Here is a 23237-nt window from a genome sequence, read left to right as displayed (position 1 = left end):
TAACCAAATAAAAGTATTACAAGAGCGATTGCCACTGAAACAATGCTAGTCAGAGCAGAAGTAAAGCTATATGATGCAGAAGTGAAACTTCTATTCTTTAACATCCATTCAACCAGTATATAGAGATCCACTGCAAACTCGTGCTTCAAAGATATTGGGGACATGAAGGAGGGAGGCTCTGCTCACTAGGAACTCACAGCTATCTGGAGAGATGAACCAAGGCTCCAATGTCCACAATAGACCCATAATTTACTCAGAGCATATTCTGAGATGGGTGCCATCCACACTGACACACGGAAGGAATGACAAGTTGTGGCCTTCAGAAGACTTCAAGAAGTACTGCCACTGGACCTGGCAAAATCCTGCTGGTGAGAAGCACCAGCTGCATGGAGACCCTAGAGTGAATTCCTTAAAAATGCTATGTCACTAGACAGAACCAGCATACAGTCTGGAGGAACACTCAGTAGATCAGATGATAACTTAGTATATTTAATTAGTGGAAGACATTTAAAGAAAATATCTAGTTAATGTCACCATTAAATAAGAGGAACAATTTGACTGGAGATGTAGCTCAGCAGCAGTGCATTTGCCTAGCATGTGCAAGGATGTGGGTTCCCTCCTCAATACTGAAAGGCAATAAATTAATTAAAACATGATTAAGGAGTCATAGTGATTTATTTAGGTTGCCTATGTAGTTAATGGGAGAAGTCACGAAGGCTCTAAACTCCTTATGGAGGTGGGATGTGGTCTTCCTTTGGCATCTTCTGAAATTTGCTTCTCTCTTTACTTCTTCCTTTGTGTTCCTCAGGGACATCCTCCCTGCTGGGCTTCTCCTGCCTCCAATTCATCTGTAGTGAAGATAAAACCAGAATTCAACAAGCAAGAAATAAACATTGCATTGATTTAACCACAGCAGCTTAATTCTCAAAGTATCTTTTGCTGGCTGATGACATGATCTAACAGAATGTTTAAACTTCATCACATGCTCATTGGGCAAGCAGTGTTTCCATTCAGGAGCATTGTTAGTTAGTGATCTGGAATTACTGGACAATCAAAGGTGCTAACCTTCTACAAGATTCAGGAGCAGCAGGGTACAACGTGATCACATCTTGACCGACACTGTCTTCAAAGGTCTCATAATCCTCCTGCCCATGTGAGCAGTTTTATGACACAGCTGAGCTCGATGCTGATGGAAAAATACTCTAAAGCAAACAGTATTTAGATCTCTTACTTATCAGGATTGAGATGGTATTTGCAGATTTGTCCTGAAAGCCACCCAGTTTTCCTCTGAGATCATGGAGTCACTGCTGGGGAGCAGAGATGATTGTCCTCTGCTCTTACTAGTTTGTCACCACCTAAAATAGAGAGAGCATCCATGTTTATCTCCACATATCTGTCTTCCCCAAAAATGAGTACTGAAGACTAAAATATTTAGGGGGAAAGTTAGATGTAAAATGAGAAAATGTGTGGGACGGGCTGGAGAGATGACTTACCAGCTAAAGTGTTAGCCAGACAACCCAAAGCACCCAGGTTCTATTCCCCACATAAGACCAGATGCACAAAGTTCATTGCCAGTGGCTGGAGGCCCTGGCATGTCCATTTCCTCTGTCTTCTCTATTTCTCTCTGCTTCAAAAAAAAAAAAAACAAAAAACAAACAAACAAAAAAAAAAACAAACTAAAATATTTAAAAAAGAAAAAGAAAACTTGTGGGAGATGGAGTAAACACGTGTTTGTTTCCTAGAAACTTGTGGGTGGTTATTTCTCACTGGGGCCATATGATGACCACCTTAGACCACAGCGGTAATCGTATCTCAACCTTGACTAGCTGGCCCTGGAAATAATTTTGAATTATATTAACTGGGGTACAAGCAAAGGAGGGAGCCTCAGCCTCCCATCCCAGATGCAGGTAAGAGCACACTAACACCCCTGCTCTGCGTCTTCCATGCTGGACGCTGTGGACCCAGAGTGAAAGCTTCCTCACATTCATGACGTATATGAGAGCAATGTTTGGAAAACTGATTTGCAGGTTATAGAAAGGTAAGGGTATTGAAAGCTACTGTTCTGAGAAACTAGTTTATGTTTATTTTCCCTCTGAGGAAAATGGACAGAGGAGAGACAAAGACCAGAGAAGGCAGCATGGGAAAAGGCAGGCTGCTTTTGGCCCAAGTCCCAAGGGTATTATGCCTGCTTACCATGGAGAGACACTGTGAGTACTAAGGCTTGAAGGTCTACTTTTATGACTGGACTACATGCTCCATAATCATTTCTTCTCTGTAGTTCACAACACTAAAAACTAGACAGAACTGAGGAGATACCATGAAAAATACCTGCCTGACTCAATCAGTAAAAATATAAAGGCCTTTTCCCTTCACCTATGAGCACACATGAATCTGGACCATATTGCTGGGACATCCTAATTGATCCCAAGGGACCATTTCTGTCTGGGGGTTACCATTTCCATTAGAAATTCTTGCATAAGGTCTCAGCTCCCATTGAGGACTTGGAAGAGGATGAACTCAGACTGAAGAGAGCTACCATTACTCACCAAAGCAGGATAATTTAGCATTCACCTAATTTAAAATCCTAGCACTACCATACAACTGTTGAGTGACCTGGCAAGCAATTTAATTTCTTTGTGCCTCAGTATCCACATTAATAAACTGGGTTTCTCAGCCCTGTTGAGAGGGTTAAATAAATGATAATAATAAATAAAACATGATAAATTCCTTACAATAGTGTCTTGTACATCATACCCATTTGATTAATACTAGACACTATTATTGTTAGATATATTTGGTGACATCCATCTGCATGCATCCAATTTTGACCTCCAATATGCACCAAAGCTCCAGAATGGATAGAAGCCATGGTGGGGCAGGACGTAGACCCAAGCAAGAGTTAAACATCATGGCTGCCACATACTAGGAGCCACAAGGCAGCTACAAATGAGGAACAGAGCCAGGGCTGCAAGGTTTCAGATGTTATAGGGCCTAAGACCTAGCCTAGGTAACTTAAGAAGCCTTCTTCAAAAAGGGTCTGAAATGGCCAGTCGTGGTGGTGCATGCCTTTGATCTCAACACTCGGGAGGCAGAGGTAGGAAGCTCGCCATGAGTTCAAGGCCATAGTGAATTCCAGGTTGGCCTGGGCTAGAGTGAGACTCTACCTCAAAAAAAAAAAAAAGGAAGTGAAACGATGACGTTTCATTAGGTGCTTAACCTGGCAAAGTCATGCAAAATGAGGAGTCATACAACTCAAACTGCACCAGGTCCACAGAAAGTCTGCCCCTGATGACAAGAACAGAAGCTGGGACTCGGCTGTAGGAAGCCACTGTGTGCACCAGACTCAGAATAAAGGCCATTGTCTGCCATGCCAGAGTTTTGGGTGTACACAGACCAAAGATAATGAAAGACCATTAGAAGATTCTATGTAGGGGCATTGCTAGGGGCAAGGAGAACCAACGAAGCAAATATTGTCACAACTCATATGAGAAATGCATACCTGATTAAAAACAATAATCTAAAAGCAAGAATATATGCCAGAAATGTTAACAAAAGATCACCAGACTTATGACATGACCTGTTTTTCAAGTCAGTTATTAGTTAGAGGAACGTCGCTTGACCTTTCTGAATTTGTTGGGTATTCTGTGGAGGTGAAAAAGAAATCACTTTTTTTCTGGCAGTCTTTCTCTTAGTTTCATGAAAGACACTTGACCCTGTCTGCTCTGGTTCAACAGCAAAATCAATTGCGTCACTGGATCTTAAGGGAGAATAAAAGAAATCCCATTCCTTTTCAAGAGGAAATTGATTTGGGTGTTCTTTGGTCAACACCTAAAGTGCTGAGCTTCCTCATGAAGCCCCCGCAGTGTAGGCAACAGATGAAGGACCCAGGAAGCATAAGCTTTCTTTCTAAAAAGGCAACCCACCTTAACACAAACAATCCATCGCTCCTGCTGAGCTCCTGTGGAAGATAAGGGTTCTGCCTCATCTATATGAATGCATGGTTCTGTGAGTAAAAGTTTTCCATCTTACACCCCAAGGCCAGGTGTAAACAGAAGCTAGGTGTTTCCCCCAGAGGTGGACTACAAAGAAGAGCTAATCAGAAGCCTTTCATCTCTGACCCTTTACCTCTCCTTCTATTCTGGGCCTTGGAGGTGACAGGGCTGCTGTCCTTTGCACCCAAGGAAGTGGGAGGCAGCTTGCCGATCAATAGCCCCCATTGGTAATGTCTTCAGAACAGGAGGAGAGCCAGAAAATGAAGCAGAAGCAATCAATGTTGGTCTGCTGGGAAAGCTATCAGTCTATTAATTGCACCAGTTGTTACCTTGTGTACAGGAAGAAATGGATGGGCTTTCTATGGAAGCCTGGAACAGAGTCAGAGGTTTTCTTAGTCATACCCAGGCTGAAATGCTGAGCCGTCTGTGTGTATGCATGCTCTGTGCCTGTTACAACATCTCTACTTAATTCATCTCAAGCATCCCTAGTTGGCTGATAACCTGCGGTGGAAAAACTTAAAAGGGAACAATTTCTGACAACAAAGCTGAGGCTTGAGGAATGAGCAGCTTAGTAGATAAGTGGGGAAGTTTGGGAGAAATCAACAAAGCTGGTCAGAGAATGGGCGGATTGATTTATGGGGAAGATTGCTCCTTTGATGTTTAACTTGGTTAATCAATGATTCTGTTTTTTGGTTTTTTTTTTTTTTTCTTTTGGACATGGATTAGGGAGAAGGAGATGAGTGAAGGATTAAGATTAGTAACTCACCAAGGCCTGAAATAAATAGTTTTATAGAAGAGGGGGGACGTCCTTTCACTTTGGCGAACAGAGTTAAGTAAATCTAAAAAAATTAATTCAGGATATATATCTCACAACTAATCCACTCTCTGATTTATTTGTTTGTGTATACACTCACACACCCCAAATTCTCTTGCAGCTGCAAACAAATGCCTGTCCAGCTTTAGATGGGAAGCTAGGGAATTGTCCACCATCGAACAGGCTTTGCAAGCAAGCACCTCTAACCATTGAGCAATCTACCCAGGCTCTATTGCCTCTTTTTTTTGGTTTGTTTTGTTTTTCAATGTAGGTTCTCACTCTGGCCCAGGCTGACCTGGAATTCACTATGTAGTCTCTCACGGTGGTCTCAAATTCACAGTGATTCTTCTACCTTTGCCTCCCAAATGCTAGGATTAAAGGCGTGTGCCACCACTCCTGGCTCTATTGCCTCTTTGACTCCTTACATTGATTGCACACTCTGTGGATGGCTCCGTGCTAGTTTAAAACAGAAAAACTAATAACTTCTTAACTGGAAGGTTTTTAAATTTAAAAAAACAATGCCTTAAAAAATTAAAAGCTTACCATGAGATAGTTAAAATTACACCAACACATACATTTTTTGTTGTTGTTTTTTTTGTGTGTGTGTTTTTGGTTTGTCAAGGAGGGTCTCACTCTAGCTCAGGCTGACCTGGAATTCACTATGTAGTCTCAGTGTGGCCTTGAACTCACGGTGATCCTCCTACCTCTGCCTCCCAAGTACTGGGATTATAGGCATGCACTACCATGCCCAGATAACACATAGGTTTTTCATAATTTTTTATTTATTTATTGTAAGGAGGTAGAGAGAATGGGTGGGCTACAGCCTCTAGCCGCTGAAAACGAACTCCCTATGCATGCACCACTTTGTGCATCTGTCTTGACATGAGTACTGGGGAATCAAATCTGGGTCACTAGGCTTTGCATGCAAGTGCCTTAACCACTAAGCCATCTCTCCAGCGCCAATACATGTTTTATCACATAGCAATTGAAAGGATTCCATTTCTCTCTTCCACTTTAAAGGAAAATATATTTAAAATTGTTTTAGCCACACATCCCCAGTTGAGCTTAGACATTTACTTTTCCAATTTACTCAAGGTTAAATTATGATTTGGGACATTAATATATTTTGGGGGGAGAGCTACAAGGCAGGGTCCCCCTCTAGCCCAGGCTGAGCTGGAACTCATTCTGTAGTCCCAGCCTGGCCTCTAACTGACAGTGATCCTCTTCCCTCTGCCTCCCAAGTGCTGGAATTTAAAGGGAAATGCCATCATGCCCAGCTTAATGCATTTGTTTAATTAAAAAATTTTGTATTGTCTAATACTGACAACACAAGGCCAATAGTATCGATTTACTTCTTACTATTTTTTCCAGTACTAGGGATTGATTCCAGTGCTTGGTTCATGTTAGGCACATGTTTGTCACTGAACAATATCCCTTTTTCTTTCTTTTTATGTTAAAAATATTTATTTATTATTTATTTGAGAGAGTGAGAGAGAGAAAGAGGCGGAGATAAAGAGAGAATAGGCACACCAGAGTCTTTACCCACTGCAAATGAACTCCAGATGCATGCACCTCCTTGTGTATCTGCCTTTACATGGATACTGAGAAATTGAACCTGGGTCATTAGACTTTACAGGCAAGCATCTTAACAGCTGAGCAGGATCTCACCAAGTTACCCAGCCTGGTCTTGAATTTGTTCTGTGGTCCAAAGAGGATTTGAACTTGCGATATTTCTGCTTTAGCCTCCCAAGTTGCTGGAATTACAAGCTGTGCCACCAGGCCAAATTGCTTATTTGATGTCAAAAAAGTAAAGAATGGAGGGCTGGAGAGATGGCTTAAGGTAGTTAGTTTGCAGTGGCTGGAGGCCCGGGCACACCCATTCTCTCCCTCTCTCTCTCTCTCTCTCTCTCTTTCTCTCTCTCTCTCTCTCTCTCTCTCTGCCTTTCTCTCTCCATCTGTCGCTCTCAAATAAAAATAAACAAAACTTTAAAAAAAAAAGAATGGAGCGGGCACTCTCAGGAGCTGTGCGTCTTGGTCAGGGCTAGTAGTGGTGCCCCTCCACCGGTGTTCCTGGAGCAGCTACTGCCTGCTCTGTGCCTGCCTGCGTCTGGCTCTTCTCCATAGTGCACAGAGGAGTCGCATTCAAGGAGACAGACATTCAGAGTTGAGTGCAGCACTGAAGGTTCCATCCCTGGCACCAGAAAAAAAGAAGGAGGAAGAGGAGGAAAAGGAGAAGGAGAAGAAAAATAAAAGAAGCCCCAAAGGAGAATGGGGTGAGTTGAAGAAGGGAAGGATGGGGAGTTTAGTGTTTAAAGGGTGAAGAGTTTTAGCACCGCCACATGAAAGTTCCTAGCGGTGAATACTGGTGACAGTCTCTCATCAACGTGAATGTACTTAACACTATTGAATTGCACACTTAAACACGACTAACATGATAAATTTTACATTATGTATAGTTATCATGATACAATACATACATAAAAACCTACAAGTTGGGCTATAAGTTAGCAGTTAAGGTGCTTGTCTGGGAAGCCTAAGGGTCATGTTTGACTCCCCATATCCCACATAAGCCAGACGCACAAGGGTGAGGCAAGCACAAGGTGGCACCTGCCCACTACATGGCGCAAGTGTCTGAAGTTCAGTTTTGGTTGCTGAGGCCCTGGCTTACCAATTCTCTGTTCCTCTCTCTCTAAAAGTAAAATAAAATAACTGTAAGTTATGGAACAGAAAAAAAGTGAGGGTTGAAGAATGGCTCTGCATTTTGAATTTGCACAAATGGATGATGGCGGAGTAAAGAGATCAGGAGAGCAGAGCAGAGCGCAAAGGAGACTGTAGCACATGGATCTGAAGGTGATGAGATCCTAATGGAATCACTAGTAGCCTTAGGGACCCTCGAGTGAGGAGCAGAGCTGAGAGGGAGGAAGAGAAGACTCTACAGAGAGGCCTCGTGAAGTGGTAGGAGAAGGGGTTCAGTGGAGGTACAGGGGAGGCGCTTACTTCTAGGGAAGCAGTGGGCCATTAAAATGTTGGCTGTGTTGTATCTTTGAGGGTGCTTTGACAGGATTCATGCACAGAAGAATAGTTACAGGTGCCAAGTGCTCAGCACTGCCCCACAATGCTTTCTCTGTGGATGGCTCTATGCAGCAGAGGTCCTTCAGCCTAAGATTCATGGGCTGCATGTCCAGACCGAAAACCCAAAGCTCAGCTCCAGGTTCCCTTCGCTTAGGCCCAGAAAGGCAGGCCATGACATCATCCCGGGCAACCTTGGTAAAATGAGTGGTGGGTGCCTCACCCCTTCAGGATCCCAGAGAGCTTTCCAGATCCCTTATCTAGGCCCTGGAATCAGCAGCTCAAGCCTGACTCACCCCATTTGCCAACGGATCCTGAAGGCCCACAATACGAGGAAATAAGCAATACACAATCGGGGGTCTTTTGTATGGTCACCGAGCTTCTCCTTTCCTGGCTCTAAATAGCAGCTCCCCTGTGACAACAGAACTGCCAGAGTTGCATCTGTCTTCAGTTCCTCAGTGAAAAGCCTCTACATTTTTATACTGAACTCAACATTTTAAAAAATAATCTTTTTAATATCTTATTTATTTATTTGAGAGAGATAAAAAGAAAGAGGGAGAGAGGGAGAAAGAATGGGTGCACCAGGGCCTCTAACCACTGCAAATGAACTCTGGGTGCATGTGTCACCTTGGGCATCTGGCTTTATGTGGGTACTGGAAACTCAAACCTGGGTCCTTTGGCTTTGCCAACAAGTGCCTTAGATGCTGAGCCATCTCTCCAACCCTTAAACTCAGCTTTAAGGGACATTTACTTTGCTTCATATTATGGCCTCATCTGTAATGCGCCTAAAACATGTAACCCTTTAATTTGGTTAAATAATGAGCAATATTTCAAATGTTTTAAAGAATTTTGAAATACTACCTTCCTATTTTTCATTTGGTAGGTCACAACTCACTGCTTTCATCTTGGGCTAGAGAGATGGCTCAGCAGTTAAAGGAGCTTGCTTGCAATGCTTGATGGCCTAGGCTCAGTTCCCCAGTACCTATGTAAAACCAGATGCACAAGACGGTGCAAGCATCTGGAGTTTGTTTGCAGTAGCTAAAGGCTCTGGTGCACCTATTATCTCTCTCTATATATATCTGTCCCTTTCTCTCTCTCAAATAACTAAATAACATTCAAAACTTTTAAAAAAAATTTTTGTTCATTTTTTATTTATTTATTTGAGAGCGACAGACACAGAGAGAAAGACAGATAGAGGGAGAGAGAGAGAATGGGCGCGCCAGGGCTTCCAGCCTCTGCAAACGAACTCCAGACGCGTGCGCCCCCTTGTGCATCTGGCTAACGTGGGACCTGGAGAACTGAGCCGCGAACCGGGGTCCATAGGTTTCATAGGCGAGTGCTTAACCGCTAAGCCATCTCTCCAGCCCAAAACTTTTGTTTTAGGTTTAAAATATTTAAAATTTTAAATTCATTTATAATTTATTTATTCATTTGCAAGCAGAGAGAAATACATGGGTGCAACATGTACATGGGTACTGGGGAGTTGAACCCAGGAGATCAGGCTTTGCAAGCAAGTGCCATAAACCATTGAGCTATCTTTCCAGCCCCTTTGTTTTATTTTATTTGCATGCATATGCATGTGTGTATATACACATGTCTTTTCTGACTGGAAACCTGGACCTTTCATCAGGAAAAACAAAATCCAGCTCTGAAGGCAGGACTCTAGACTATAAAACAAAACTTAACAAGATGCCTCAGAAATTATATTGCCTATCATCCTCTGTTGTCTGCATTCTAAAGATTCTCTTGTCTATGATTTCTCACCACCACTGTCAGGTGGGTTATTGTACCTTCTGGTCCAGAATTCCTCACCCATCACTGTAAGGTGGGTTATTCTACTCTCTGGCTCATCATTTTCTCCACACAGCACCACAAGGGATATCTTTATACCCTATTAGAACCTTGCTTGCCACCACTGCAAATGTGGATAGGCCACAGGGCCACAGACAGTGGGTTCCTTCCAGAATGGCCGTGGTACTACTGTGTGTATGTATGTGTGTACGCTTATTAAGGGGGGCATGGTGGCACACGCCTTTAATTCCAGCACTTAGGAGGTAGAGGAAGGAGGATTGCCATGAGATGGAGGCCAGCATAGGACTACAGAGTGAGTTCCAGATCAGCCTGGGCTACAGTGAGATTTTCTACCTCAAATAAACAAGCAAACAAATAAAAAGAGAAATATGCTCATGAAGCTGAGCATGATGGTGCATGCTTTGAATCCCAGAACTCAGGAGGCTGAGAGAGGATAACCACGACGAGTTTGAGGCCGGCCTGGGGCTGACAGAGAGTCTGAGGTCGGTCTAAGGTATTGTAAGATCCTACCTTAACAAATTAAAGAAATATAATGTTTACGTATGTTGTACTAGACATAAGACCAACTACTATATTAAAATCCTGAATTTACTAGTTTTGTGGCTCACGCCTTTAGTCCTAGGACCCAGGAGGAAGATCGCGGAGAGTTCAAGGCCAGTCTGGGCTACACAGTCACTTCCAGGTTAGCCTAGGCTTTAGTGAGACCCTGCCTCAAAGAACAAAAACTATTCATAATTGTGATGAGGATGTAAAATGATGCTACTATAGAAAATAATATGGCCATTCCTCCAAAAGCTGTATGATCCAGCAATTCTACTTCTTTTTTAAAAAAAATTTATTTATTTTTATTTATTTATTTGACAGAGAAAGAGGGAGAAGAAGAGAGAGAGCGCATGCCAGGGCCTCCAGCCACTGCAAACAAACTCCTTGTGTATCTGGCTAACATGGGTCCTGGAGAGTCAAACCTGGGTCCTTTGGCTTTGCAGGCAAATGCCTTAGCCACTAAGCCATCCCTCCAGCCCTGCAATTCTACTTCTGAGTATACATCCAAAAGAATGAAAAGCTTGGTCTTAAATAGATACTTTACCTCGTGTTCATAGCAGTGTAGTTCACATAAGCCAAAAGAGAGAAGCAACCCATGTGTCTATCAAATAATGCATGTGGGGCTGGAGATGGCTGAGAGGGTAAAGGTGCTTACTTGCACAAAGTGGCACATGCATCTGGATTTTGTTTGCAGTGGCAAGAGTCCCTTGGCATGCCCATTCCCCTCCCTCCCTTCCTCTCTCTTTTTGTTTACAAATAAATAAGTAAATAAAATATTTTTGAAAACAGAAACAAGGGTGCATGAATAAACATAGTGTGATATGCATATGCAAAGGAATATGATTCAGTCTTATAATGGAAGGAAGCACTGACAGATGCAACATGGGTGAGCCAGGAACACATGCTAAGTGAAATTAGCTAGTCACAAAATGATAAATACTGTTGACTTCACTTACATGATATAGCTAGAGTGGTTACATTGATAGAAATGGAACATAAAGTGGTGGTTGCTAGGGGCTCTGAACAGAGAAGAAAAGGGAGTTAGTTTTAAAATTTTTTTAATCATTTTATCTATTTATTAGATACAGAAGGACAGAGAGAGAAAGAGAGAGAACAGGTGCACCACAGCCTCTAGCCACTGCAAACAAACTCCTGATGATGCACCATGATGTGCTTCTGGGACCTGGAGAATCAAACCTGGGTCCTTAGGCTCTGCAGGCAAGCACCTTAACTGATAAGCCATCTCTCCAGTCCAAAGGGAGTTAATTTTAATTTAATCATAGAATTTTAATTTTTCAAGATGAAAAGATGCAGAAGTTAAGAGTACAGTGGGGGTCACAAGAGGCTGAGGAGAGAAAGGAGAGGTAGATGAAGCAAGGTTTAGCAATGGCTACAACGTTACAGTTTGCTTGGAGAAAGAAATTCTGATATGCTATATCACACAATGGTCAATGGTAGATAAAAATAATGTACCTTGTATTTCAAGAAAAGAATGTTGAATGTGTTTAGCACAGAGATGAAGAATGCTTGAGGAGATGGATATGCGTAATCTGATTTACACATTATACAATGTGTATGTGTATTGAAATATGTTACTATGTTTATTGGAGTGCTATTCATAATAGCTAAGTTATGGAATCAACCTTGGTGTCCAACAACAGAGGAATAAAGAAAATGTGGTATTCATATGTGTGTGTATGTATCTGTGTATGTATAGTGATATTCTTTTCATCCATAACAAAGTTATGTAATTATCAGCAAAATGGGTGCAGTTGGAGATAACCATATTAAAGTAATTAAACCAGTTTCAAAAAAGACAAATGTGGGCTGGAGAGATGGCTTAATAGTTAGGGCACTTTCCTGAAAAGCCAAAGGACTCAGGTTAAATTCCCCAGGCCTCACATAAGCCAGATGCACAGGGTGACACATGCACCCGGAGTTTGTTTGCAGTGGCTATAGGCTCTGGAAAGCCCATTTGCTCTATCTGCCTCTCTCTCTCTCAAAAATAAATAAATAAATAAATAAATAAATAAATAAATAAAATTCAAAACCAACAAGGAAATACTTTTAAAAAGACAAATATTGTATACTTTCTTTTATTTGTAGTCCCTAGATTTTACAGCATACAGAAAGTCAGGTATGTATATGTGGCATGAAAGTATAAGTGAAACTTTCTAGGGGAAAAAGAGATTAAACAGGAAATGGATAGATTGAGTAAAGGAAGGACAAGGGTATAGCAGGAATATGTGTAACATAAAATATGTACTTGCATAAAATTAAAAGAAATATAAAATAATTAAAAACCAATAAAAAATAAAGTAAATAGTTAAGATGATAAATCCTGTTGTGTATTTTTGCTAGTTTCTCATTAACTCTGAAGGTTACATATTAAAATTTTATCCCTAGAAGAATACTGCATCCTAAGTATCTCAGAAAGATAAAATAATTATCTCTAAAATAATTTATTAAGCAGGATCTTTCAGATTCTAAATGATAGAAAACCAACTGAAAGTGACTCAACACCGCAGGCTTATTCAGTGAGAAATGCTGGCAGGATCTTGAGAGGGGTTCCAGGTCACCGCAAGCTCTCCGCACAAGCGCAAGCCCTGCTGAAAAGTGGCCGAGCATGACTGTATCTCACCCACCCAGCAAGAGCCCAGAGGCCCTCAGTACCAAGTCCTGGGGCAATTTTGAATTGAAAGTTTCATGGCTATGATGAGGGTGACTTACAGACATAAATAGTTAATAGGCAGGAAAGGGTGATGTTTTAAGTTAAAAATTATAGAAAAAGGTGAATTTAAATTTATCTTAAAAAATTATCTGTGTGTGTGTGTGTGTGTGTGTGTGTGTGTGTGCATGCACATGCACCAGGGCCTCCTGCCACTGTAAAAAAATAAAATCCTGTCTAGCTTTGCATGGGTGGCTGGGAAGTTTAACCCAGGCTGACAGAGTTTTGTAGGCAGCGACTTTAAATACTGAGCCATCTCCCTAGCCCCAACTTCATTGTTTTTGACGTGTATGTATGCACTGCATGGGTGGAGGCCAGAGAAGAACCTTGGCTATTGTTCCTCAGGAAAACCATCCACCTTTTTAATTTTTATTTTTTTTGAGACAGAGTCTTTCAGTGACCGGGAACCATCAATTAGACTAAACTGGCTGACCAGTGAGCCCCAGGATTTTGCTTATTTCTGCCTTACTGTCACATGGCACCACAGCAGGTGTTTTCTCATGGGTACAGGAGAGCATCGGGTGTCATGCTTGCATTTCTCCAATTGACTTCTTTTCTAATGTAATTGTAATGCTGCATCATCTAGCCATGACCTTACTTCAACCCCGTGTTTGGCAGTTCTAGAAAAACTCTTAATTCCACTGGTCACTTTGCACATTCCACTATGGACATTTTGTTTTCCATAATCACCATGTCAAATACATGAATGAACAAAATTTCAATTCCTTGAAATTTTCTCCCCATGATGAGATATTCAGAGATGGAATGAGGTGGGGGGCATTTAACAGATGGTTAGGACCCAACCCTCAGGAATGCATTGACCCATTTGTGCAGCAAATGGGTTATGTTGAGGGTGGGCCTGCTCGAAAAACCTACTAGGTTAGATTTCTTGTGACCTTGTCTCCCACGCTGCTATGCCTTGCACTCTCAGAACTCAGCAAGGTTACCACCATCAGATGCAGCTACTTGACCTTGACTAAGCTCTGAAAAACAGTAAACTTCTTCACAACTTACCCAATTTGTGGTTTTGTCATGCTAGTGACAGAAAATCGCATGAGCCACTTGTAGAATGATGAGTTGTGAAGGAGACTATTGGATGTGAAATTTGTGAAAGTGTTTGTTTTATTTATTATTTTTTGTCTGTTTGTCAGTTTTCTTTATTTACTTGGTGTGTGTCTTACACGGAAAACACAACGCCCACAGTCCACGGTGGTTCAAGTAAGGTCCTGGCTAAATGTTGCGGCATTATAAATTTGATTAGAAAAGTCATCACCTGCCAAAGCAAACAGTATGGGTAGGAGTGGGAGAAAGAACTAGAGATGACAGAGTCCAAAGCGACCATGCTGACATGTCATGCAATTCACTAACTGCTCTGTGGCCTTCACAAATTACTGTCACTGAAATTAATGAAATCACAGGCTGTTGACCAAAAGAAGTATCAATCTGTCATTTTGTCATTTTACATTGGGTCAATGAGACCTTATCTTATCATAGGTGTGTTTCATGTCATCTAAGTCTGTGTACTGAATTTACTTAAGGTAAATTCAGGAGATTCACAAAAGTCTATACCAGCTTTTAGCATTATAAATCCTGCATGAAAGACAAAAAAACAAAGCAAAACAGCCATTGGGTTCAGTAAGACCATCCTCCAGCTTGCTTAAAAAAATATTTAAAATGTATCATTTTGTTGCATGAAAAAGAGAAAATAGCATGCATCTGGAGTTCATTTGCAGTGATTGGAGGCCCTGGCATGCCCATTATCTCTCTCCTCCCCCAACAAATAAATAAATAAAATTTTTATAAAAACCAGGCATGGTGGTGTACATCTTTTTAAAAGAGAGAAAAACAGAGCTGGGGAGATTGCTCAGAGGTTAAGGCATTTGCCTGCAAAACCAAATGATATGAATTCAGTTCCCCAGTACCCACATAAAGCCAGGTGCACAAAGTAGTGGATGCATCTGGAGTTCGTTTGCAGTGGCTAGAGGCCCTGGTGTGCCCATACTCTCTCTGTTTTGTCTCTCTCTACTTGCAAATAAATAGATAAAAATAAAAAGCCAGGCGTGGTGGTGCACGCTTTTAATCCCAGCACTCGGGAGGCAGAGGTAGGAGGATCGCCATGAGTTCAAGGCCATCCTGAGACTACAGAGTTAATTCCAGGTCAGCCTGGGTTAGAGTGAGACCCTACCTTGAAACCCCCCCCCCCCAGAAAAAAAGATAAAAAGATTCTATAAATAAAAAACAAGAATTATTTGAAACGTATTTTTAAAAAATTCATAATGGAAAATAAATATCGTAAATATTTTCTTATATTTTATTTTCTGAACATTCATGGAAAGAGCCATTGTGTATATGCATTAGCATGAACATGTGTATAAGTGGATACTTGAATAGATTTTCAAAAAATTTCCTATTAGTAACTATGGCCATTTCCTATATTATTTAATTTACTAAATGTAACTTTTGTTTTTATGTACGAAGTTTTATATGTTTTGATAAAATATATGGCCCAATCTCTCACATTAGTGAAAAACAGCATGCTTGTCCCAGATGAACTATAAAGCACCCAGAACCCCAATCCGCCTTTGCTGTTGTTTAGGATCTGGGTCTCTGAATCCTTAGCTCAGGCTCTTACCGGCTCTGGTTTCTGCTGAGTTAGCTTGTACCTTGTGCTGTCATCTAACACCAGAACCCCCTTTCCTAGACCAGATCAGAATTAAATATTCGAAGTTTCTGTGTATGTGTAGATTTATACAATTAAGGGTTATTTCAAAAATGATATGTGCACTAATTACCCTAACATAAAAATGGTATTCTTGGGGGCTGGAGAGATGGCTTAGTGGTTAAGCACTTGCCTATGAAGCCTAAGGACCCCTGTTCAAGGTTCAATTCCCCCGGACCCATGTTATCCAGATGCACAAGGGGGCGCATGCATCTGGAGTTCATTTGCAGTGGCTGGAAGATCTGACGTGTCCATTCTCTCTCTCTTTCTGCCTCTTTCTCTCTCAAATAAATAAATAAAAATGAACAAAAAAAATTTTTTTAAATAGTATTCTTGGGCTGAATGGTTAGTGGCTAAGGCACTTGCCTGCAAAGCCTAAGGACCCAGGTTCGGTTCTCCAGGTCCCACGTAAGCCAGTATATGTATATACTGGTATATGTGTCTGATGTTCAAGTTCATTGTCTACAGGCCCTGGTATGACCATTCTCTCTTCCTCTGTCTCAAATAAAAATAAATTAAAAAATTAAAAGTGGTATTCTTAAACAGACATTTCCTTCTTTTATTTGCTATTTTATTATTTTTTTACAGTCAATTTGGTACCCTTGTTAGGCTCATCCGTCCTACCCCCTCCTCCTCGCCCCTCCTTGTTGAGGTATATGGGTCATGCATTCTGGAGTTAGCCCACATTTATGGGGAGGATAAATGTCTCTGCATATCATGACCCAACATGTGGCTCTGACATTCTTTCTGTCCCTTCTTCCGCAAAATTTCCTTTTTTGTTCTTATAAGAAAACCAGGTAACAGATTATTTTTTTGTTAAATTTTAATATTTTCTCTCACTTTTAATCCATAACCTTACAGTCCCCACACATTCTGAAAGAGTTAATAGTAGTTTTATTGTTCATTGTTATGTCAGGTTTTCTTACAATTTATACTGTCCATTGAGCATGTCTCTCCTCATGCCCGTACCCTCCCATTTTTCATCTCTCCCTCTCTCACTTGTCCCATTTGTTCCCCTAGACAGTTTAACTCCTCCTTGCAGGCCATATATACATACATGCTTTTGTGTATCTATATGAAACCTAGGAACCACATATGAGAGGAAACATTTGTCTTTCTGAGGTTGGCATAATTCATTTAACATGATTATCTTCAGTTGCATCCAATTTCAATAACTTCATTCTCTTTTATTTGTTTGTTTGTTTTTCAGGTAGGGTCTCACTCTAGCCCAGGCTGATCTGGGATTCACTATGTAGTCTCAGGGTGGCCTTGAACTATTGGTGATCCTCCTACCTCTGCCTCCCGAATGCTGGGATTAAAGGTGTGCACCACCATGTGCCGCAACTTCATTCTTCTTTATGGCTGAAAAAATTCCACTGTATAATAAACATAATATTTTCTATGTCTATTCTGCTTTTGTTGGACACATAGATTGATTCCATTACTTACCTGTTGTGAATAGTGTCGCAATCAATATTGATGTGCAAGCATCTCTGTGATATGTCGACTCTGGATCTTCCAGGTAAATCCCAGGAGCAATATAGCTGGCTCATATAGTAGATGTGGTAGTTTGAATGGATGTCTCCCAGTAGATTCAGGAGTTTTATTCAAGCTTGTAACTTGGTGTCACTGTGGGTGGACACTAGGGCCTAGCCCTAAGGTGTGTTTGGGAGTGGATCTGAATTCCAGCCTAAGACATGCAGAATGATTGAGCTCTTCCTGGGTTCCCAGAGTGTGCCTGCTGGTATTAGTGGTGGCGTCACTCTCTGAGTGGAACTGTGAAAGGGGGCCAGCTCCTTTCACCATTATGGGACTTCCCCTGGATCTACAAGCTTCAATACAACCTTTCTTTCCATAACTAGGGCCTGATTTGGAAATTCATCACAACAGCATGAAGCTGACTTCTAGAGAAGATGTTTGAATACACATTTTCCTTTTAAAAATTGTATTTATTTATTTATTAATCTATTTTCATATGTCTGTGCATACACACTCACACGTGTTCATGAGGATATTTTTGCTACTACAAACACCAGATGTTTACACTACTTTTTGCAACTGGCCTCATGAGGTTGGCTGAGGAATTAAACCCTGGCTATCAGGCTCTGCAAGCAAGTACCTTAATCATGAAGCCATCTCCCCAGCACCTAAACACACATTTTCTGAAGAAAGAGCCCAAACATGGATTGTCACTTGATCTTTGTGAGCAGCACTACATAAGAACTTAGCAATGGTTATCTCATTTAGGCACCTTAATAATCCTCCAAACTAGTCACTATGATGCTTGGTTTACATGGAAGTAACCTGGAGTTCTGAAAAGCAGACTCATTCACTCAGGGTACTAGATACCAAGGCAGAAGTTAAGTCCAGATATGGATCCATTACAAAGATGAGCTAAAGAATACAATAACTTACTGCCTCCTGTGTAGAGTTTTTTCCTAACATCTAATCTCTAATATGACTAAAATGGTAATGATTCAGAAGTAACCCATAGAAACTATCCTACGTGTGTCCTAAGACACTTAGAAGTCATGGCTTGCCACCAGTGTTGGTAAGGATGTGGAGGGACAGAAACCTTATGAATTGCTGATTGGGGTGTAAAACAGAATAGCAGTCATGGAAAATGGTATAATGACAACCAAATAATTAATTATAGAACTATCAGATAATCAAGTGAATCATCTTCTAGCTATGTAAAAGAATTAAAAGCAAGAGCTAAGGAGATGATTCAGTGGTTAAAGTACATGCCTGCAGAGCCTAAAGACCCCAGTTCGATCCCCCAGTACCCACATAACGCCAGAATCACAGTGTCATGTGTGTCTGGAGTTCATTTGCAGTGGCAGGAGGTCCTGGTATGAGCTCTCTCTCTTTCTCTCCAAATAAGTAAATTAATTAAATATTTTTTAAAAGAATTGAAAGTATAGACTCCAGGACATTTTCACACCATTGTTCATGACAGCATTATTCACTCTAGTGTAGGGTAGAGGTAATCTAAATGTCCATTGATAGATGTGTGGATTGGCCAAGCATAATGTAAGATGTACATGTAAAAACCATTATGGAGGGCTGGAGGGATGGCTCAGCAGTTAAGGCATTTGCCTGCAAAGCCCAACAACCTTGGTTTGATGCCCCAGTACCCGTGTAAAGCCAAATTCCAAAAGTGGTGCAAGTACCTGCAGCTTGTTTGCAATGGCTAGAAGTACTAGTGTGCCCATTCATATTCTCTCTTTTCTCTCTGTGTGAAAATAAATAAATAAAATAGTTTCTAAGGAATATGCAATCTTACAAAGGGAAGAAATTCTGAAGCATGCCACAACATAAATGAACTTTAAAGATATTATGGTAAATGAAACAGGCCACTTGAAAAAATAAATAGTGAATGATTCCACTTGTATAAAGTACCCAGAGTTGTCAGATCGTAAAGGTAGAAAGAATATGGTAGATGAGGGCTAAGCAGTGGGATGGAGAATTACTTTTTAAGGGATATAGCGTTTGGGTTTTGGAAGGTGAAATGGTTCTGGAGGTGGATGGTAGCAATAGTTTTATAATCATATGAGTGTGCCCAATGCCACTGAACTGTATATATAAACATGGCTAAAATGGTAAAATTCACTTCTCACATTTAAAATGACAAGACTTGTCTAGACACCAAAGACTTACTACACAGGGGGCTCACAGTCAGCTCTCCCACCACCTCACCTTGGTGCTTTGGGGACTACTCTCCATGAAGAGTTAATAATTACAGACTGACTGTCAGCTGATAGTCATAATTCTGTTTTGCCTTGAGCATCTGTTTTGTGCTGTAGCAACTGAGTTAACAAATCCCCTGCTAGAGTTTATTTGTAAAGTCCCACAGCATCCCTGCCCATATGTGGTTAAATAGTTAGACTTTGGATCTGACAAACGAAAGAGGTGAATTTAGAGTTTATAAATAAAAAACTGGGAAGAATAAAAGAGAAGAATGCAGAAGGAAAAGAGAGAATCAGTCCATGATTTTTTAAGTGGTCATTAAAGGATGGCAGGTTAATTTGCAAAGACATACTCAATTCCAGATATAGAAGACAGAATTTACACAAAGGCCCTTTACATGCCATTCTATTAGAAGTGTTGACAGATGCTATGACTAAAATTTTTTTGCTAGAATTTCCTTTTAAAAGTAGAAAAGAGCAGCCTCTATTGACTGAGGTTTTCTTGCTAAAAAGCAACTAGTCAAGAAAAGTGGCCATAGGAATCCTGTTGTTCCAATAATGTGTCTGGGCTCTAGAAATTTTGAATTTGTCAGAGTTAATTAATTCAACTTTAAATTTCCTCTGAGAGGATCTGCTTAGGAAATTTAAAAATTAACCCAAGGAATGATGTACTCTACCTACAAGTAGAGTCAATAGCCATGAAGAGCATCTGCAAGAATCCTCAGGGCTGGGGCTTAGCAGTTAAGGCATTTGCTTGTGAAGCCTAAGGACCCAGGTTCAGTTCCCTAGTTCTGATGTAAGCCAATGCACAAGGTGGCATATGTATCTGGAGTTAATTCACAGTGCTGAAGACTCTGGTGTACCTCTTCTCTCTATCTATCTGCCTCTCTTTCCCACCCTCTCTCAAATAAGTAAACTGTTTTTTAAAAAATCATCACAAAAGGCTTTAGGGATGGTTTAGCAGTTAAGGCACTTGCCTGTGAAGCCTAAGAACTTACGTTCAAATACCAGATCCCACTTAGCCAGGTACACAGTGTCACAAGTGCACAATGTTGGACATGCACCCAAAGAGGTGCACACATCTTAAATTTGTAGTGGCTGAAGGCCATGGTGTGCCCATTCTCTCTCTCTCTGTCAAATAAATTTTAAAATGTTTTTAAAAATCCTCATATAAAGTACTGGTGATATAAACCATCAATGTGAAAATCATGAATGACTTTGATCCACAAATTCTCAGTAGAATTTTACTATTAGCTATATGTATGTAGCTACTGATCTTTATTACACTTGTGAAGTAACATGGTCAGATATATTCTGACAATTCTTTTGTGTTTAGTAGAATTGCCTCATGGACATAGAAGCAACAAAATTGTGTTTCTTCAAAGTATTCCTCATATAAAAATTTCATCTTCTAAGTAAAATTTTTGAAATTTTAATACAGATAATAAAATCTTTCCATACTTTCACAAGTATGATTCCAAATACATTTTATCTACACAAGCACTTCTGTGATAGCTTTTTTTAAATATCTTGTTATATCTACATAGACAAATATTTTGCAAAATCTCTTTACACTTACCATACAATGACTCTAATCAGATTATAGTCTCTGAGGGCTGATAAATACGTAACATCAACCGAGTACTGGTATCACTGATTAAAATTGCTTTGGTATCTTTGCTAAGCTGACAAAGGAGAGAGTGTGCAGGGAGACAGATGGTTCTGGGACTAGATAGGGTAATGTTTGCACACAATACTGTGGCTTCGCTGTCGCTGAGCTACGGATTTGAAAATAGTCGAGATGAACTTCTAAGCTGTGTGCACTTCACGAAGAACAGAGCAAAAAGGAGGCTACTTTATTCTCCATGAAGAAGGTGCTCTTCATCCTGACATGACTATCCCTTTCTTACCCCAGCTTGGGGTAAATACCTACCTTAAACCTAATTACAGAACATAGTTAGAAGATCATTCCAAGGGCAATGGAAAATGACTTTTTTAAAGGGAAGACTGGAAGCCATTAGCATCTTTCTGTGGGAATTTTGACTTTCATTAAGTTTTAAAAAAAGATTCCAGACTCCGAGGTCCACCCTACAGAACCCACCGACCTCCCTCCTCCCGGTGCAGTGGCTGGAAACTCTAGACGACACATAAACAAGTGTCTCTGACAGAAAGGCTAATGGCTCCGGTACAGATGATAGCGCTCACTAACAAAGCAGGGAAGTGGAGACCCTGGTTTATTTACAAAGCCTACGTGCTGCTACGACCACAGAGATAAAGCCATTCCAAAGAGGGTCCACATCGGGACTAACCTAGAAGAGAGATGTTCTCCTTTCTCGTAGATAATCTTCACACTGAGCCAGACAAGAATAGGAATAGATCCCAGGGCAGGAGAAATCCACACACTGGCCCATGAGGGATGTTCCTACAGAAAACTAGGGAGGGCTCCACCTCCCCATTCTACTCAGCTTCGAACATTTCTTCAGTGTGCATCTGTGGAAATGCAAATTGTGTAGAAGGGTCGGAGCCCTAACTCCATCAGGTCTGCAAAGAATGCTGCAGGTCCAGGTTGGTCACGGCAAAGAAAATAATAGCTTTAACACAGTAAGCTTGCCACCCTAAAAGAGCACTATTTCCAGGACAGAGTAACTGTGCAGAGATTTTACTCAAAGAACTTGGGAAACCCCACAGCTTGTCCTCTCCACTGAGTCTCAATGCTATAACAAATTCCTCCAAGACTTGTTCTCCTCCATAGATATGCCTGGGCTCCACGTGGTCCAAATTCTCTTCTGGAAGACAGGATCCTATGCATACACACACACACACACACACACACACACACACACACACTTTCTTTTCAGTTTCTCAGTAGTTGCTCTGTGCCAGGCCTTGGTTAAGGTGCTAAAATAAAATCAGGAATAAAAAAGCTATGTCCTTGCTTCTAATAGTTAAAGACAAAGACAAGCACAGAGGTATTTAAATGATAGTGTGGTTTGGGATGCCATCACGCAAAAGTTCACAGCCACCAGAAAGTCTGAGGACAGCCAGCCTACCTCACATGAAGCTCAGCAGTGAGAAGAGGCTTGTGGAGCCAAGGTTTCAGGAAAGGTTAGGAGAGTGGCCAGAGTCCTGCCAAGGTTTCCAGGGAGGAGACACAGTAGCTTTCCTCAGTGTTGGCAAGCACGTGAAGCTTCTGGACCATCTGGGCTATATAAATTCCAAAGATGAGTCCTGTTGACCTAAAATTAGGAAGAGCATGAATTGAAACAAAAGGACAGGTTTTTCTGAAAAATAATTTTCTCCTATTTTTAGCTTTCTTGTGACAATTTCATGCATATATACAATAACTTTGGATACTCCCACTTACTCTCATTTTTCCTGTTCCCTTCCCACTAGAACCCTTTTTTCCATTAGATCCCTATCCTACTCCCATGCCATTGTTTATTTTATATTTTATTTTTTGACCCACTGACTTAAATTGGGATCATTTGCACAATAATCATGGGTGGGAGGTTATTTCCTGAAGAATGGACAATCCTCCAGTGGCCGAGCTTCTAGAGGAAATAACTTCCCCTCTCCTAGTGATCACCACTTTCCACTACTCGCTCTGGGAGATGTGGGGTCTTATGGTCCCCTCTTTATATAGGAGGAGATATTGATAGGCCCAATCATGTACAGGAAGCCTCGTTTGTTGTATCCAGAAGATAGTATCCCACAGCCCCGCTTCTCATCCTTCTGTTCATACAAACTCTCCACTCCCTCTCCTGCAAATTTTCCTGAGCTTCAGAGGGTGTGGTCTAGATGTCATGGTGTGGACTGAATACAAACTAGGTCCTCATCCTTGGTAACTTTGTCATCTGTGGATTTCTGTAAT

General features: G+C 41.0%; 1 long non-coding RNA gene across 1 annotated transcript in view; it reads right to left on the bottom strand.

Moving 5' to 3' along the window:
* Positions 1-656: 656 nt before the first annotated feature.
* The window catches only part of LOC123458501, a 31424-nt gene continuing 8843 nt past the window's right edge, over positions 657-23237 (bottom strand). Inside the window, exons 2-4 of the long non-coding RNA XR_006635690.1 lie at positions 22417-22602; positions 1066-1355; positions 657-848 (exon numbers count right to left, since the gene is read on the bottom strand). This is a non-coding gene — a long non-coding RNA (uncharacterized LOC123458501). The remainder of the gene's footprint in view (positions 849-1065; positions 1356-22416; positions 22603-23237) is intronic.

This window comes from Jaculus jaculus, chromosome 2 (assembly GCF_020740685.1).
Source record: "Jaculus jaculus isolate mJacJac1 chromosome 2, mJacJac1.mat.Y.cur, whole genome shotgun sequence".
Classification (NCBI taxonomy): domain Eukaryota; kingdom Metazoa; phylum Chordata; class Mammalia; order Rodentia; family Dipodidae; genus Jaculus; species Jaculus jaculus.
Note: the sequence above shows the minus strand (reverse complement) of the source record. Positions and strands in the feature narration are given on the sequence as shown.